This window comes from Cardiocondyla obscurior, linkage group LG19 (genome assembly GCF_019399895.1).
Source record: "Cardiocondyla obscurior isolate alpha-2009 linkage group LG19, Cobs3.1, whole genome shotgun sequence".
In the NCBI taxonomy this organism is placed as follows: Eukaryota; Metazoa; Arthropoda; class Insecta; order Hymenoptera; family Formicidae; genus Cardiocondyla; species Cardiocondyla obscurior.
The window spans coordinates 3,712,093-3,726,825 of NC_091882.1; the positions used below are offsets into that span (position 1 = coordinate 3,712,093).

Below are 14,733 nucleotides of genomic sequence, written 5' to 3' on the forward strand. Positions count from 1 at the left end.
TGGATGCAAATGCATTTTGTCATCTGTTCGCAAATCCGCAGTGCTTTCTCCAATTTTTATCGTAATTAGGAAGACATTGTTCTCAATTTGGCGAGCGCCGCGTGAATTTCCATTGCGGCAAAACGATACACGTGTCCTAACTTTTTTACGTCCTAAATATGTTAACGCGCGCTAATGGACTTGCGGTGTTCGAAGTTCTTTCCGTCGCTTTTTTTTATTTCGGCGAAAGTAGCATGCAATTATTCGAGAATAATTGTTATTTTTATTCAACGATTCGTTTAACAAACTCTAAATAAACGTTAGGTGAACATGAAGCGTTACATCTATCATATTATATTTTTTTTCTTTTTACGAAGGGCATCAATGCATGTTATAATTTTATTTGATTCTTTTTCTATCATTTTTCTATCGCTGCAAAAATACGAGAATCCGCCGCGTGTGATTAACGAATGAATGATTAAAGCGCGATTTACATAGTATGCAAAGTATACTTCACGGAAGGTGATGAATACGCGGTGAAACTACTTCCACAACACGGCTGCGATATCTACGCGATCTTACCAAATATCCGAAGCAATTAAACGCGTTCATTGTGCGGTTTATCGATGCATCAGGTGGCGTACAGGCTCTGACAGGCGGGTGCCCCTATCGTTCCCGCTATTAAACGGTAATTACAGATAATTGCGCGAGTTTGCATCCGTCTGATAACAAAGTAACTATCGTTTCCTGTTGTAAGCCGGAGTCGCAGACGAGTTAGAAGCGGCGAAAGACTTATTTTATATTCATACCCGACGATGTTGAGAGAGAGACCGATTCTATCGGCCGCGATCTTGAGAAAGGTTTTATAACAAAGTTTCGATGCGCGATATATCTCGGTAATCTCCCGCGCTTTAAATGGATATACATATTTATGAAGCGGATTTCGAATCCTCCGGCATAGGAATACTGTTTTCCCGGTATCGCCTAATATGCTCATCGTTAATTAAATGGGCACGATATTGTACGCTCACCCTGTAATTACGGAACGCCGCTGCTCTAGGCTTAGTAGTAGGTATTCCAACGTCTGCGATACGTATATTCTAACGACTTCGACGCGTTAAATCTCGCGCGGCAAGTACCGAGTTGCATAAAGATATACTTCCCTTCGAGCGTGTCGCGGGGAAAAACGATTTCGATTATAAATTTTTCTTCGCGCTAAAAAAGAAAAAAAAAAGAAAGAAAATAAAATAAAATAAAATTTCCACCGTTGAATTTCTCGTTGGAAAATACATTTGAATAGATCGGCGATTGTAAGCGTTATCGGAATCCGCACGATCACGATTTGCGGGAGAGTCATGGCACGGTAAAAGCCTCTAGAAACGAAAGTAAATGTCCGTATACAACGGCGAACCATTTGGTACCCCCATGATCGCGCTACCCCATGATAGCTTCACCACTCCCAGTCGCCGTGGAGGCATGGTTTCTCTCAGGTGAGTTTTTCTCACCTGGTGCAGCGAAGGGTCCGTTCGTCCAACCAAGTCGCGGCGGCGGTCGGGCCCGTAGGCCAATCCCCGCTGATGATCGGTGGTCCAGAGCCACAGCCTTCCCCGTATCTCGCTCTCTTTCTCTCGCCTATTCTTGTGCCGAGCCCCCCCCTTTCCCTCCCGCTCTTCCTCTTTCTCTCTCTTTCTCTCTCTTTATCTTTCTTCTTGAATGATGTTCTCCACGATCTTCTTCTCTCTCGTGCACCTTCGCGTACCTCATTAGTGCCTTCTACCATCCTCACTCGCCGAGATGCCGTATCCTGGTCCTTATATCAACGACGCGTAGGAAAAGGGAGAGACCCTCTCCCCCTCCCTTTTCTTCCTCGTCCTCGTCCTCATCTTCCTCCACCTTCTCCTCTTCTCTATCGTCTTGTGCGCCGAAGTAACGCCCCTTTCTGATACCTGGTCATGTTTCATTATTTTCCCCCGGAATCATTAAGGCAGCCGAGTCATCTCCCTCCTAAGAGGCGCGGACTGGACTCCCATCGGCCCACCTCCGTGTCGCGGAGGAGATTAAACGCACACCATCATAGCGCACGCACGCATTAACATCCTCCATCCTTATTCCGCGCCTCTCTCGTTTGTTTATTCCATCCTCATCGTTGACCTTTTTTCGATCCACTGATTTCCCCTACCAGATTCTCGCGATACATTCCTCTCTTTTTTTTTTTATATATATTTTTTCCTCTTTTTCTTTCTCTCTATCTCACTCTCTTTCTCTCCCTCGCTTCCTCCCGCCCCCGCCTCCTCTCTCTCTGTCTCTCTTTTCTTCTTTCCCTCTCATATTCTCTTTCATTTCGCCTATCTCTGTTCGTTCTAGTGTCACCTCCTCTCTCGCGCTGTTCTTCCGTCCTCTCAACCCCTTCGTCGATCAGCGAGGCTCTCTCTCTTCCGTCCACCTCGCAGCCTCCTTCCTCTCTCGGTCACTCTTTTTAATTCCACACGGATGCAGTGCGGTGCTGCCATCTGCTACTTACGGGAACTATGCGTTTTTATACGATGCAACACTTGCACCGAGTGGTGATTGCGACTTTATGACCGCAACGATTGCAGCCAGGAACTCCGGGAATATGAATGCCGGCGGCATGAGCGCTCACGGCGCAGGCCGACAGTTGTATCGAATTCGCGCGCATATCGGAATACGATTTCATCGATAATTGCACGCTTAGCGGTAACGATGCTGGTAAATTGTGAATTAACGTTACACATCCGACATTAGTCACAGAGGAATAAAGAATCTCGGAAAAAAAAGAGAGAAAAGAAACGAGGATTCGCCCAAATTTTAACGACTCGCGTTTACGGGCCGCGCGAACAATTTTTTGACGAATCGAGCGAACGTAATTGCGATAAATTACCGCGGACGGGAACACGGTTTAAATAGCTTGTTTTCAGATTGCATATTTCGCTTATCTGCGCGATACATCACGGCCGCGCGATAAATGTTAAGGCGGACAGATTTGGTTTATAAATTTTCTTCCTCTTTCGGGCGGATTTTGTTCGGGTTTTATACGGGAAATTATGCCGCGGAACGGCGGCGCGATTATCGCGGGCATTCCGCGAAATAGTTCCGCGCTTAGGACGCCGACAATTCGTGCTCACTTGTGCGGATATAAAAATATATCATAGAGCTCAATCATAAATCAAGCCCGCCGTGGGTTGCCATTTCGCTGATAATAAATGCCAAAACGGCCATTATGCTTTTAGCGATAAATGCCACCTTTCTCGACTGCCTTATCAGCAATAAATTACTATGAGTACACAGTTGAGATTACCGCAACTGAGATCCGACGATATCGCCACGCTAATGAGCAATGACTCTCGCCGCGCCGACACACGCGTTTACTTCCCACGTATACATTGTGTCGCGCGGATAAGCGCGAGGGGGTTAAAAAGAAGAAAAGGAGCGTGATCGCGCGCATTAAATGAGATTTAAATAATCGCGCTGAGTTAACAACAGAATTCCACGGCTCCGCCGTCGACAGCCCGAGCGTGTCGCGAACACGCGCGTACGTATTACGAGATGCGACGAAACGCAATACTTCTTGCTTGTTACTTATTTGTCATCGGGGACGGAAATATTAATCAGGAATTTTTTTTTTTTACTTGCGATTATGATACGGGCGGGACATCGCTCTTATCGACGTGCTTCACCGCGAAAGAGGGACGACCGGAGTTCGATTATTAATTAGAGATTTTATTGATACGGACGTACACCGCGATGTTATATTGTATGCGCGAATACGTGTTACGCATTAGTGAAAACTGCGCACACGAGCGTAATAATATTAGCCGACAAATCGTAGCATTACGTGCAGAAAACTGCCGCGCCGACTCGGATAATTATAGCGGACGGAGGAGCCGCCGAAAGGTGCAAAGTGTCATTAGGTCATTACCCCGTAATGCCACGATGCGATCTCAACATTGTACCGGGCCCGAAGCGGTAATTTGCGATTGCGATTAAGGGACGTTCGTGTCAGAAGTGCTTGGGGCACGAAATCGTCAAATATTTTTTTCCACCATCCGAATGGGGCATTTTCTTCACCGGAAGGTCGATCGACGCGTTCGAGCGCGACCACCTGCGTTCACCGCGAATTACGGTCTTGTACATATTTTTATTTCGCTAACAGAAAAAAAATTCTACGGCCAGCTCATAAAACATTTTGTTTGCTTTCAGATAAATCTTGTGCGCGCAAGCAGGACCGTCGCAAGCTGAGCTTTCCCGGCAACCTCGACGAGTAAGTACCACAACTCATTACTTATCTTGTTTTATGCGGCAAACGGAACGAAAAAAAAAGAATCAGCGGCACGATAGCTTGCGTTAGCGTCGATCGTGCATTATTATAACGGAATCATTCGCATTGATCGCACTCGCCGTCCGCGTCTACGACGATTGCAAATCAGATGTAGATCCCGGCGGTCTTCAGGTATACTACTCGCCTTTCCGCCGTCTCCGGTAACGAAGCCTCGTAGATCACCATCGGCAAGGATCACTCCGACTCTCCGTACCGCAATAATTATTCCGATGTAGATAGGCACGAGTAACTCGAGCGTTAATGCTCAAGAAGCGCGACGCGTATATTAACAATATACGTCGAAACACGGAGATCAAGAGATCCGTTTGACTCTACGTGAAAGTCCAATTATTACCTGCGGATTATATAAATTATCGCAATTTTAATAATTTCTATAAACTATTATCAAATTCTCAGCAACGTAAGTTCTCTAGTAAAATATATATTATATATTCTCGTTCTCAGTTTAATACATTATAAGCGACACGATCCATCTCGTGAATTATTTGCAGGTTCTTTAAGCAGAGATTTGTAGATATGTTCCGCGTATTTTTTTTTATTTTTGCGCCGAGAAACGTCGCGTTGCTCGAGACAAAGTTTAAAGAACACCGAAACTGTAGGTCAGCTCTTCTCTTTTTTTTCTTTGTTTCCCCCTTTTTTTTTTTTTTCTTTTTTGTTACGTATGAAGATTCGACTGAACTTGAGCGCCAACTCGGCACACAGTTCACCCTCCCCGAACTACCCCGCTCGCGAGGGCGCAACACTCCGATCCCTTCTTGCCAACTGCTTTGCGCCCCGTTTTCGTGCTCGCGAGTGACGTTATGTTTCCGTCGAAGTGGAGTTTCCGGCTCGTATATCCGCGCAAACCGGCAGCCGGCGCGCCGGCAGCCTCGCCTCTTTTCCCCCGAGCAAAGTTCAGGCAAGTTTTGCTGCGTTACGACATATCTGCATGTACAACGTACATATACATGTACGCGCTGGCTGTCTCTCGCTGTCGAAACGTATTGTACAGTTTATACGAGTGCTTGAAGTTTCGCAGCGATACGTCTTACGCGTCGCGCGAGAGGGAACGTCGTGAAACGCGTCTCGGCGCAATACCGTCAAACAAACCGATTTCTTTCGCGAGCGAGTCACGATTCCGCAGCGTCTCAGAAATAACACGGACATTTTTAACAAGCATCAGCACTATTCCACGCTGCGGCAAATCGGAGTAATATCCACGATACGGTTTCATGTCTTTCTAAATTATGGAAAAGAGCACGTAATTATGAATCTTCGCGAAACTTGCTTCGATGAAGTCTAAGCGAATTCCGCTTTCGTTCTACACATTTCGGTTTTACTCGCCGGCAACGTCTCGCAGGAGGGGAGTTAGTTCCGTGACGAAAACTTGCAGTAATAATGCCTTTGTCTGAATAGAGAAATTCCGTCCCAAAATAATCTTGCTCGGGCTGCTCGGCCGAAAATTTCAACGCAGAGGCCGTCGGGGGACGTGTATTACTTACATAGCCGAGTCATCCCCTGCGACGCGTTGTCTTAATGCGTGGAGAGTGCAAAAGTTTCGTCGTAAAAGAGCGACGGCGAAGAAGCTGGAGTAACGATCTCGCGGTACTCCTCTGCGCTCGCAACTGAAACTCCGCGCTCATCTTTAAATATGAGTCCTTAATAGCAAGGCGCCGTGTCGTAAATAAAATTCGATGTCGACATGACGCTGTACAATAAATTTCTTATTACGCGAAAATATCATAGTCGTATTTCCGAATAATTTTTTTTTTATTACTGCAAAAAAGAAAAGAAAGATATCTACATTAATAACGTTCTCAATTACGCGAAACGCAGCACGGATATTTATTGAACGAATTACATTCAACGTAACTTTTCTACGTTCGTCTCTTCTTTATTCGTACGCGTTTCGCGATTGTTTCGCGATAATCGCGAAACGAAGCCGCGTTATCCTTGCGGGGCTTACATAAGCCGTAGTTTCTCAAGCCCGTACTTGCAGAGCGTGCCGGCGGCTCCGTCGCCGCGCGTCGTTACGTTCGGCACCGTGGATTGTAAGCCGCATATAAAACGCACTTTCGGGACCGACTTTAATGCGTTCGGGATGGCGAGGCGGCGCGAGGCGGATCGGCGGCGTGTACCGCATCTCGCGGGCATGTTTCGGCCGGCTCTTATGAATTTATTGGGGGCCATTCATTAGACATTAGGGACAGTCCCGCGGGCGCGTAGGAGTCGGGAAAAAGGATACCTCTACTCTCCCTGCGGGAATCCGCGCGGCGGGCCCCGCTGCTATACGGCGCGCTCATACGTTCGCGAGTTGGCACGCGTATCTGCATATATCGTACAATATATGCGTACCCGGGTATAAGGGCTCCTTGTGGCACGAAACAAAATGCCGCGATTTGGTCGGGCGCACGGCCGAGGAAGGGTTATTGATACCGATAGTCCCGACGGCGCTTCTACCTGCTGCGTTTCCGTCCGCAGTGACAATTCGATGCCTTAACGTATTACGCTAGTAACCGGCAAGCTCGCCTGGGGGAAAAAAAAAAAAAAAAAAGGGTAGAAACGACACGGTGTATTTATGTAGGATACGTGATTTATCGCGTCACGATTACGAACACGGTTCAGTGAATTATTACGAATCCGCTGTCGGCATATAGCGCGAGAGATAGCGATAATAGAGAGGACATACTACGCTATTAATTCGCGAGTAGTCAAAAAAACACAATTCGCCGCGAATTGGAATAACTCACGTGCATGTTCGTGCGCGCGGCGTATTAGTCGTTCGTTTCGCAGTTTCACGAAAAGAGCTGTCTCTTCTTTTTCGATCAGTTATCTTAAAAATTCGCTCGACCGACGGTACACCTTTGCGAAAGGAAGGGAGGTTGACGCATTCGCAGATAATCCGCAGTGTTATGATTTTGCTATTAATAGAAGGAGAGAGGAAAAAAAAAGGGGAATAAAAGAGAAAAAAGGGGGTGTGGATGGATGGAGGAAACGGCAGAAGGACAAAGAGCGAGCGAGGAGAGAGCGAGAGGAAGGTGGAACGGTACATTAAATTAAGTCGGCTTTACGAGGCCGGCATGGAAATGAATACGCCACGCCATGCTCGCGTAGTCTCCCATACCCACCTCTTTGTACGCGATACCATAAAGCCTGCCGTATCACCGTAACAGCGCGCGTATGATCACGGACACGTACACGCGGCGTTGTACCCGCGATACGCGCGGATTCGGTCACGCGAATCGCACGCGCGCTTGCCGTTGCCGTCGCGCCGAAGTGCAACGCGGGACATTAATCTGAATTTAATGCGGAGTCATGACTTTCATGACACTTCGATCACCACGGTCGAGCCCCGGTGGTCGATGGCCGGCTCCGAGAAAACGCCGGGATAACGACGCGCGCGGGGTAACAATAAAAAAAAAAAAAAAAAAAAAAAAAAAAAAAACCAGTAACAACTGAAGCCATTTCCGTTTTTACATCCCGATGAGTTATATACGCGTTGACGTAGATTGGGCATAACCTGCGCACGGACAGGCTAGTATTTTAGCGAAAATCAAAAATTAGGTACAGAATTCCAGGTAACGTTGAAGGTATTTCTTGCGTGACGCGTGCAAGCGGAAAAGGACACGGCTCTATAGAAATATCACAACACGCGAAAGATCCCGCCGGTCGATGCCGTCCACGCTCCCTCGACCCACGGTTCCAGAATCCGATCCCCGGCTTCGCGGGGGAAGATCTACAGAATATTCTAGGTTCTAGATCATCGTCGATCTCCCGCTTCGCATTCGTCGTCGAGTAATGAGAACAATGCGAGGCACGTGACACCGCGCGGGGCCATTCTTATTCGGAGCTCTCTCTGCCTCGTTCTCTCGCCCGTTCCTTCCTTCTCTTTCTGCCTTTCCTCCTTCCGCCCGGCGAGATAGTACAGCGAGGCGCAACGAGTTATAGCGGCACGGAGCGAGGTAAATAATATATTAATATAAGATACGAGTGGCGGTGCGGTGGTTGGCAGAGCACCAGGAGGTAATGGATGCTCGGGCTCGCTGGAAGTGACGGCTCTCCGCTGGTTGCGTGGCCATTCGTGGTTAAATTCCTGGTTCTTCCGAGGCGGCCCCCCGCGGTCCGTGGGCTCCGCTGTCACCACCCCCCGCCAAGGGCCCCCCTCGAAACTGCGGCCGGCATGCCTACGGCACCGCGTTCCACCGACGCGTTCTCCGCCACGTTCCATCATCGCGGGGTACCATCAGAAGAGCCCTCATCCTTTCACGGAGCTCTCCTCCGCCTCCTCTTTGCCCCCTTCCCCGAGGATCTCCGCTGAGAGTCTTATCTCTCTTTCAGCCTTTCGTCATTGCTGACTTTTTGCGTGGCACTTTTCTCGATAATCTCTTAATCCTGATGAGACCGACGCGTTTAACGGCCCGCGTCGTTCCCTCCCGCGTGTTTACGCTTAATAGCTCGCTGTAGATTTTTATTTTATACAGTCAATTTAATATTTGTTAATAACGTTAATTAATAAAAATCGGCGTTTAATTAACTTAGTCGTTTCGAGCCCGCGAAGTCGTACGCTTCGAGAAACGTGATTATTTCAGTCCACGAGAGATCACCTTGTGCCCGTCGTTAGAGCGTGACGACATTACGCAGTTATCTTTCTACCAGACGAGACACTCTCGCGAAGCAGCAGGTACGGTCTTTAGAGTTGAAAATAGCCCGGTATAAACCGGGACCTAGACCGCACGAATCTCCATCTTGGAAATAATTAGGGGGACCAAGATCGATGTCCCGGTCCCGAAAACCACTTCGACGATAGCATCAGAAACGAAGCTGAATGGAGCCCATTGATGCGCCCGCACCCGTCCGAGAGCGTCTTCTCCTCGCTATCAGGATTCACGGTCCGGTCTAAATATCTTCCTGAATGTCCGGCAGGGAGAAAATCCCCTTCTCCACGGCCTCGTCTTCCAAGAAATCGGGCGTCCTTTCCGGGACGAATTCTCGAGATAAAAAGGGCCTGAATGAATCAAGGACAGTTGCGCGCGCGGCTCACCGATTTCTTCTCCGTCCCTTATTTCGTGCGTGCATCCTACCCGTACGCGCGTCCAGTCTCGTGTTTCATGACTAGATGTCGCCGAGATGTCGCCATCGCGGCACGATTAGATCTGCGGATGCGGCGGACGTCGCTTTTGACTTGTCCTCGGAGATACGATTTCACAGCCGGAAGTCGGTCATCTTCCCTCGGCGTCATCTTCGACTCCGACGTTTTCTCCCCCCGAACGGCTACCCTAGAAAGACGCCCGATTATTCGAGTCGAACGATCCAACGTTAACACGACGAAAGGGACTACGTGACGTGGGAAGCAATCGGCTTGTTATTCACTGCGATCCAAGTGAATCATTTTCGTGGGATTATCGTGCATGGAAAAATCGGCGTGTCGGACACGGCATGGCGATAACAATGCCGATGGTGTAGCGATTTAGCCGGAATACAGCTTTGCGCGACAATGGTCTTCTCGGTGCACAAAGGCGAGGTGGACGAAAAAAATAAACCGATGATGTACCTTTCTATACGTGACAGGATGAGTGGCCACGTGCCCGCTGAGAACGTCTCTCGGGACGAAACCGAAGGCGTGACTTTTTAAACCTTTACGCAGAATTTTTTTTCTTTTTTTTTTTCTTTTTTTTTCACGTAAAATAACTGATTTTTTCCACTCTTCTTTCCTTTCTCTTTAATTATTACAATTTAAGTAAGTTGTATATTTTGCAAATATAATAAATATGATTTTATGCGAGAGCTTCTGAAATTGCAATTAATTCTATGCGTTATTTGATATTGTTCTTGAATATATAATTTTTGTATTGTCACTGATCGGCGCGATACGTTGCATGCGTGTCATAATTAAACTTTTAAAGTGAGCGGCGAGACGGTACTGTAGACTTAAATTAGAGATGCGTCTCTAGATGCCATGAGTCATTACAACGCCGGTTGAACTGAATACGAAATTAATCAAGATTTAACCACCCAAGGCACCATGAAACTATACGCGATCGTAGAGCACGTTATCTTTCGGCGGTTTCCTGCGTGTCCACGCACGTGTTCCTGAATATCTATATTGAGCGACCGCGTGCGCCGGAAAAAATCCTCGGACAGGACAGGAATAATGGTCACGTGTGTGGCGCATTGTTATTCCATCACGTGCCCAAGTACAAGCGGCGTAGTTAAAGCCTAATTCATCAAGCACTTACCTCTAAACATTACTAACGATTGCGATGGCTATCACGAACTCGAAATAGGAAGCAGCGTCGTGTCCGAACTCTTATTATTGATTATCCTTTTCGACAAATGGAGAACTGCTCCTCGGGCAATACGACTGACGTGACTTAATCCATTTTGAATTAACTAGAACCGTATTTCGTGCCGCGATACAGAGAGCGATATGGATGTGAAATTAATACTTTAACAAACAATTTCGTTTGTATAAATAATTAGCGAAGTCGATAGAGACGCGATTCAGATCCAGGTTGATTATTTAAAATGTATTTATTATTTTTTTATTTTTTTTTTTTTTTCCGGGCGATCGAAATCGTTAGCTGTGGAGGATTTCACTGCCGATGGCGCAGATAATCTCTGGTACCCTTTTTGACTAAGGGATTTGTAGCCGCACGTTGAAATTACGGTGATAAAGCGTCGAAGAACGCTGTGTGACTGACGTATAATGTTCATCTCCTGGCGCTATCAAGGCGTAGTTTCAGAATTTGCTCGTAAGGTATAAAAGCCACATAAACGAGGCCCTGTTTGGAGGCAATAAAATCAAGCTGAATTTAATTACGCGTCCGTTATCTTTTCAAGGATCTAATCCCTTTATCATCAAACACGGCGCTGCGGCGCTCCTCTTCTCAGGCCCGTCATTAAACTACCCCGGAATTTATTAAATTTGTAGCCCGCGAAATGCCGTCGAAATAACAAAGCGATCGTGAGGGACGGCGCGAATATCAGAATAGTAGCACTTCCGTTAAAAGATCGCGGGCTCAAATCTCACGAGCGTAAGAATTCGTACGGAATTAATCTTGTCACTCGGCTTCGATAAACATCTCGATCGTCAAGCACGTCGGCGCGCCGCGATTCTCGACGACCGGAGGAAGAAATCGAGAATTCGTACGACCGGATGCCGCGGTGCTCTCGGAGGAGTCGAATCGTGGCTGTCTATGGTCCTCGTAAAGCGCTAAATAATCATCTGAACAAAAACTGGCAATAAAATGTGTCGCCAGGCCCCGGTAACGAGGCCCGGAGCCTCGAGCGGAGCGACGAAGGCGACGGACCACCCAAAGAATCTCGAATAGCCCCCGAGGAGAGGTCACTCTTCGGCTATTCATTATGCATCTCGAATCTCCTCCTCACACCTTTGTTAATCTCGCGCGCTAAGCGTTAATTTAATTAAACCGCCGCTCGTCGCGGTCGCGCATTTTTTTTTATTTATTTTTTTTTTAATATTTTTTTATATTTTTTTTATTTATCACCCCCTTGCTTCCCCCTGTCGCCTTTGTTCTCTCTTGGCAGCTCCGTCGTCAACAGCGGATAACGCTCGCAATCGGTTCACCTTCTACCGCGATCATCGTCGCAGAGTTCAACAGCGCGAACGATGAAATAATCGACATAACTCTTTTTCCGATACATAAAAAATTAACTCTTGACGTTTTTCGCGTTCTCACCCGCCGGACTTTCTTAAACGATCTTTAAAATCAATTTATTACTTCGATTCGCGAGTTTTCTTTAACCCGTCGTATATTTCGCAAACGACTATTCAGTTTATCACTTGCGAAACATCTTTCCGTACAAAGTGACAAGATAATGACTCTAAGATATGGCTTTTGACGCAATGTCTATACCCGCGCGGATAAAACATGAGCGATTCGAGATTAGCGTACCGAGAATTCGCGACGCGTGAAAAATCTGCTCGCCTTAGACGTTCGTCCCGTTCGCTCTTGCGAAAGCTCGCGGCAAGGGAAAGAAAAAAAAAATATATCTAAACGGATAATTTCTCGTACTTTAGGTTTTACGGTGAAACGATGACGGGGAATTGCGCTTAAAATTAACGCTTTCTCTAAGCTTGTAATATTACGCAAGTAATCCATTAAGCTTATCGCGCACCGGGCAGAGATTCCCTCTTCAACTCGGCGTACGTGAAAGCGCGCGTTCAAATGCGTGACAATCGGAACAAAGTGCTTACACGGCAGCGTTCCTCTTCGCTCTCCGCCGAAATCGAGATCCGAAACGGCGGGTTCGCGCCGAGTGTCGCGATACGAGATAGAAAGCCGCAGAAATCGGCGACCGATCGGCCGAGGTTTCTTGGACGGTGCTGCGAGCAAACGGGGCGAGAGGTATCTCTATCAGAATGTGTTTTACATTAATACTTTAGTGTTTTAGTGGCGATTGCCGGGCCGTTAATGCCACTCCGCGTTGAGTGGTCCGGCTCCCGGCTTTACAAATTTATACACTCTCAGCGTCGAGCGTCCTCTTCCCGATATGATATCTACGTTCGAAGCCGCGCCGAGTCGTTTGACCTTATTCCCGCTACTTCGGCCGCCAGTTACCGATCGCCGTGCGACGACCTCGGGCAGTCCTGCGTTCCGCGTGCACTTCCGTGATCTTATATATATATTTTTTGATCCGCCGACGGGCGGACTCCTTCGGCTTCCTCGCGATTCGATCCGATGAAGTCATCTCGCGCTGATTATTCGTACAATTCACGGCTCTCTCCGATATCAAGACTCCACGGTAACATCGCCGGTTTGAAGATACAGCTTACATCTTTAATCTTGCGGTATTTACGCTTTTCGCTTCTTAAGTGGACGCTTTCGTCGCGTTCGCGAGGCGTGAAATTGACGGCGACTTCGAGACGTTCGCCCAAAGCTAAGTGCCGATCGGCGGCACGACAGAGAGCCCAACTCAGAATCGCGGCTTCTACGCATACTGATGAAGAGGCTCGTGTGTGAAGCCAGCGCTTCGGCTGCCGTCGGATACAGAAAAAAGCCCAGAATTATACACTGCCTGTTCTATTCTTTCGAGGCGTCGCCGGCAGCTATCGCAGATCTGCTTCTCGGCAAAATCGGCGAATTATAAGAAGAGAGCAAACATATATACTCTCATATTGTCTCTCTTTTTTTGCGGCTATAATCGGTGTTGTAGAATCGTACTCGTCGCGGTAGCCCACTGTAATCTCGATATTTTCATCTCGTCGAAGAGATTAATTGCGAATAATGTTTAAACTTAACTGTAAAATGAAAAGATATTGTAATAATTGTAATTTATATTATATTTTTTAATTTATATTATGAATAAATTGCCATATATTATATATATAAAGTCTGCTTTCTTCTTATAATTCGCCGATTTTGCCAAAAAGCGGATCTGCGATAACTGCCGGCGACGCCGCGAAAGAATAGAACGGGCAGTGTATAATTCTGGGCCTTTTCCGACGGCAGCCGAAACGTTGGATTCACACGGACGAGCTTCTGCATCGGTACGCGTGAAAGCCGCGATTCCGAGTTGGGCTCTCTGCGGCACGATTCTCTCCCGAGAACTGTTCCTTCGGGAGCTGGCCTAGCCGCCGGGTCCTCTCGAAAGCGCGTTTACGGTGACCGTAGAAAACGCATCGCGCACCACCGTTGATCCGAGGAATGGTGGTAGTGACCGGGAGGATATGGCGATGACGATAGTAGTAGTGGGTGATGGCGGTGGTGGTGGTGGTGGTAAGTATGGTACCCCCGGAGCGGGTGTCATCATTTATCTCGCACCGGAGATCGGGCCCGCCGATACAGCGGGACGTTTTAATGGCCGAACCATGTTGGAATTAACCAAAACAAAGACGAAGCATCAATTAGGCGACTTTTTCTTCCACTTCTCCTTTGCCTCTTTTACCTTCGCTCGGTCGCTCGCCGTCCTCTTTCCTCCCGCTTTCATTCTCCGCGTCCGCTTTACTCGCTTCTTTTCGGCCACGTCGAAGAAGAAGAGCGGCGAAGGTGCGTACATCGTATACATACGCGCGGTCCACCTATGGCCGTCCTCGGTCAGCGCTTCTTCTCGCGCCACCGGCGAAAGCCGCGTCGTCTCGCGCTTACCTTCCCCCTTTTTCTCGGCAACCAAGTCGCACACTTTAAACCGCGTACGCGTCCTTTGGCGCCCAGGTAGCCGCATTGTCTCAGATAATGGCTAATAAATTGTTCGGCTAAATCGCAAAGCCCCTCGGACCCACCGGGTCGCCGCCGCTCCGCTGTTTTGCGCGACGGAACCCGTGAACCCGCTACTTTTGTCATACAAAGTTTCCGCCGAAGAAAGCACTTTGCTTACGGGCTCGAGCGAGAACGGTGTCACCTTTCGAATTGCCGATCGATCGGATTAACTATACCAGACGCTTGCTCGCGCTGTAA

The 14,733-nt window shown here is 47.8% G+C and overlaps 1 protein-coding gene across 5 annotated transcripts in view; it reads left to right on the top strand.

Annotated features, from left to right (window-relative positions):
• The window catches only part of LOC139110075 (ankyrin repeat domain-containing protein SOWAHA-like), a 375,001-nt gene that overhangs the window by 219,278 nt on the left and 140,990 nt on the right, over positions 1–14,733 (top strand). For all 5 annotated transcript variants that reach the window (XM_070669630.1, XM_070669627.1, XM_070669631.1 and 2 more), the window contains one exon: positions 4,198–4,258. The gene's annotated coding sequence lies outside the window, so the exon portion shown is untranslated. The remainder of the gene's footprint in view (positions 1–4,197; positions 4,259–14,733) is intronic.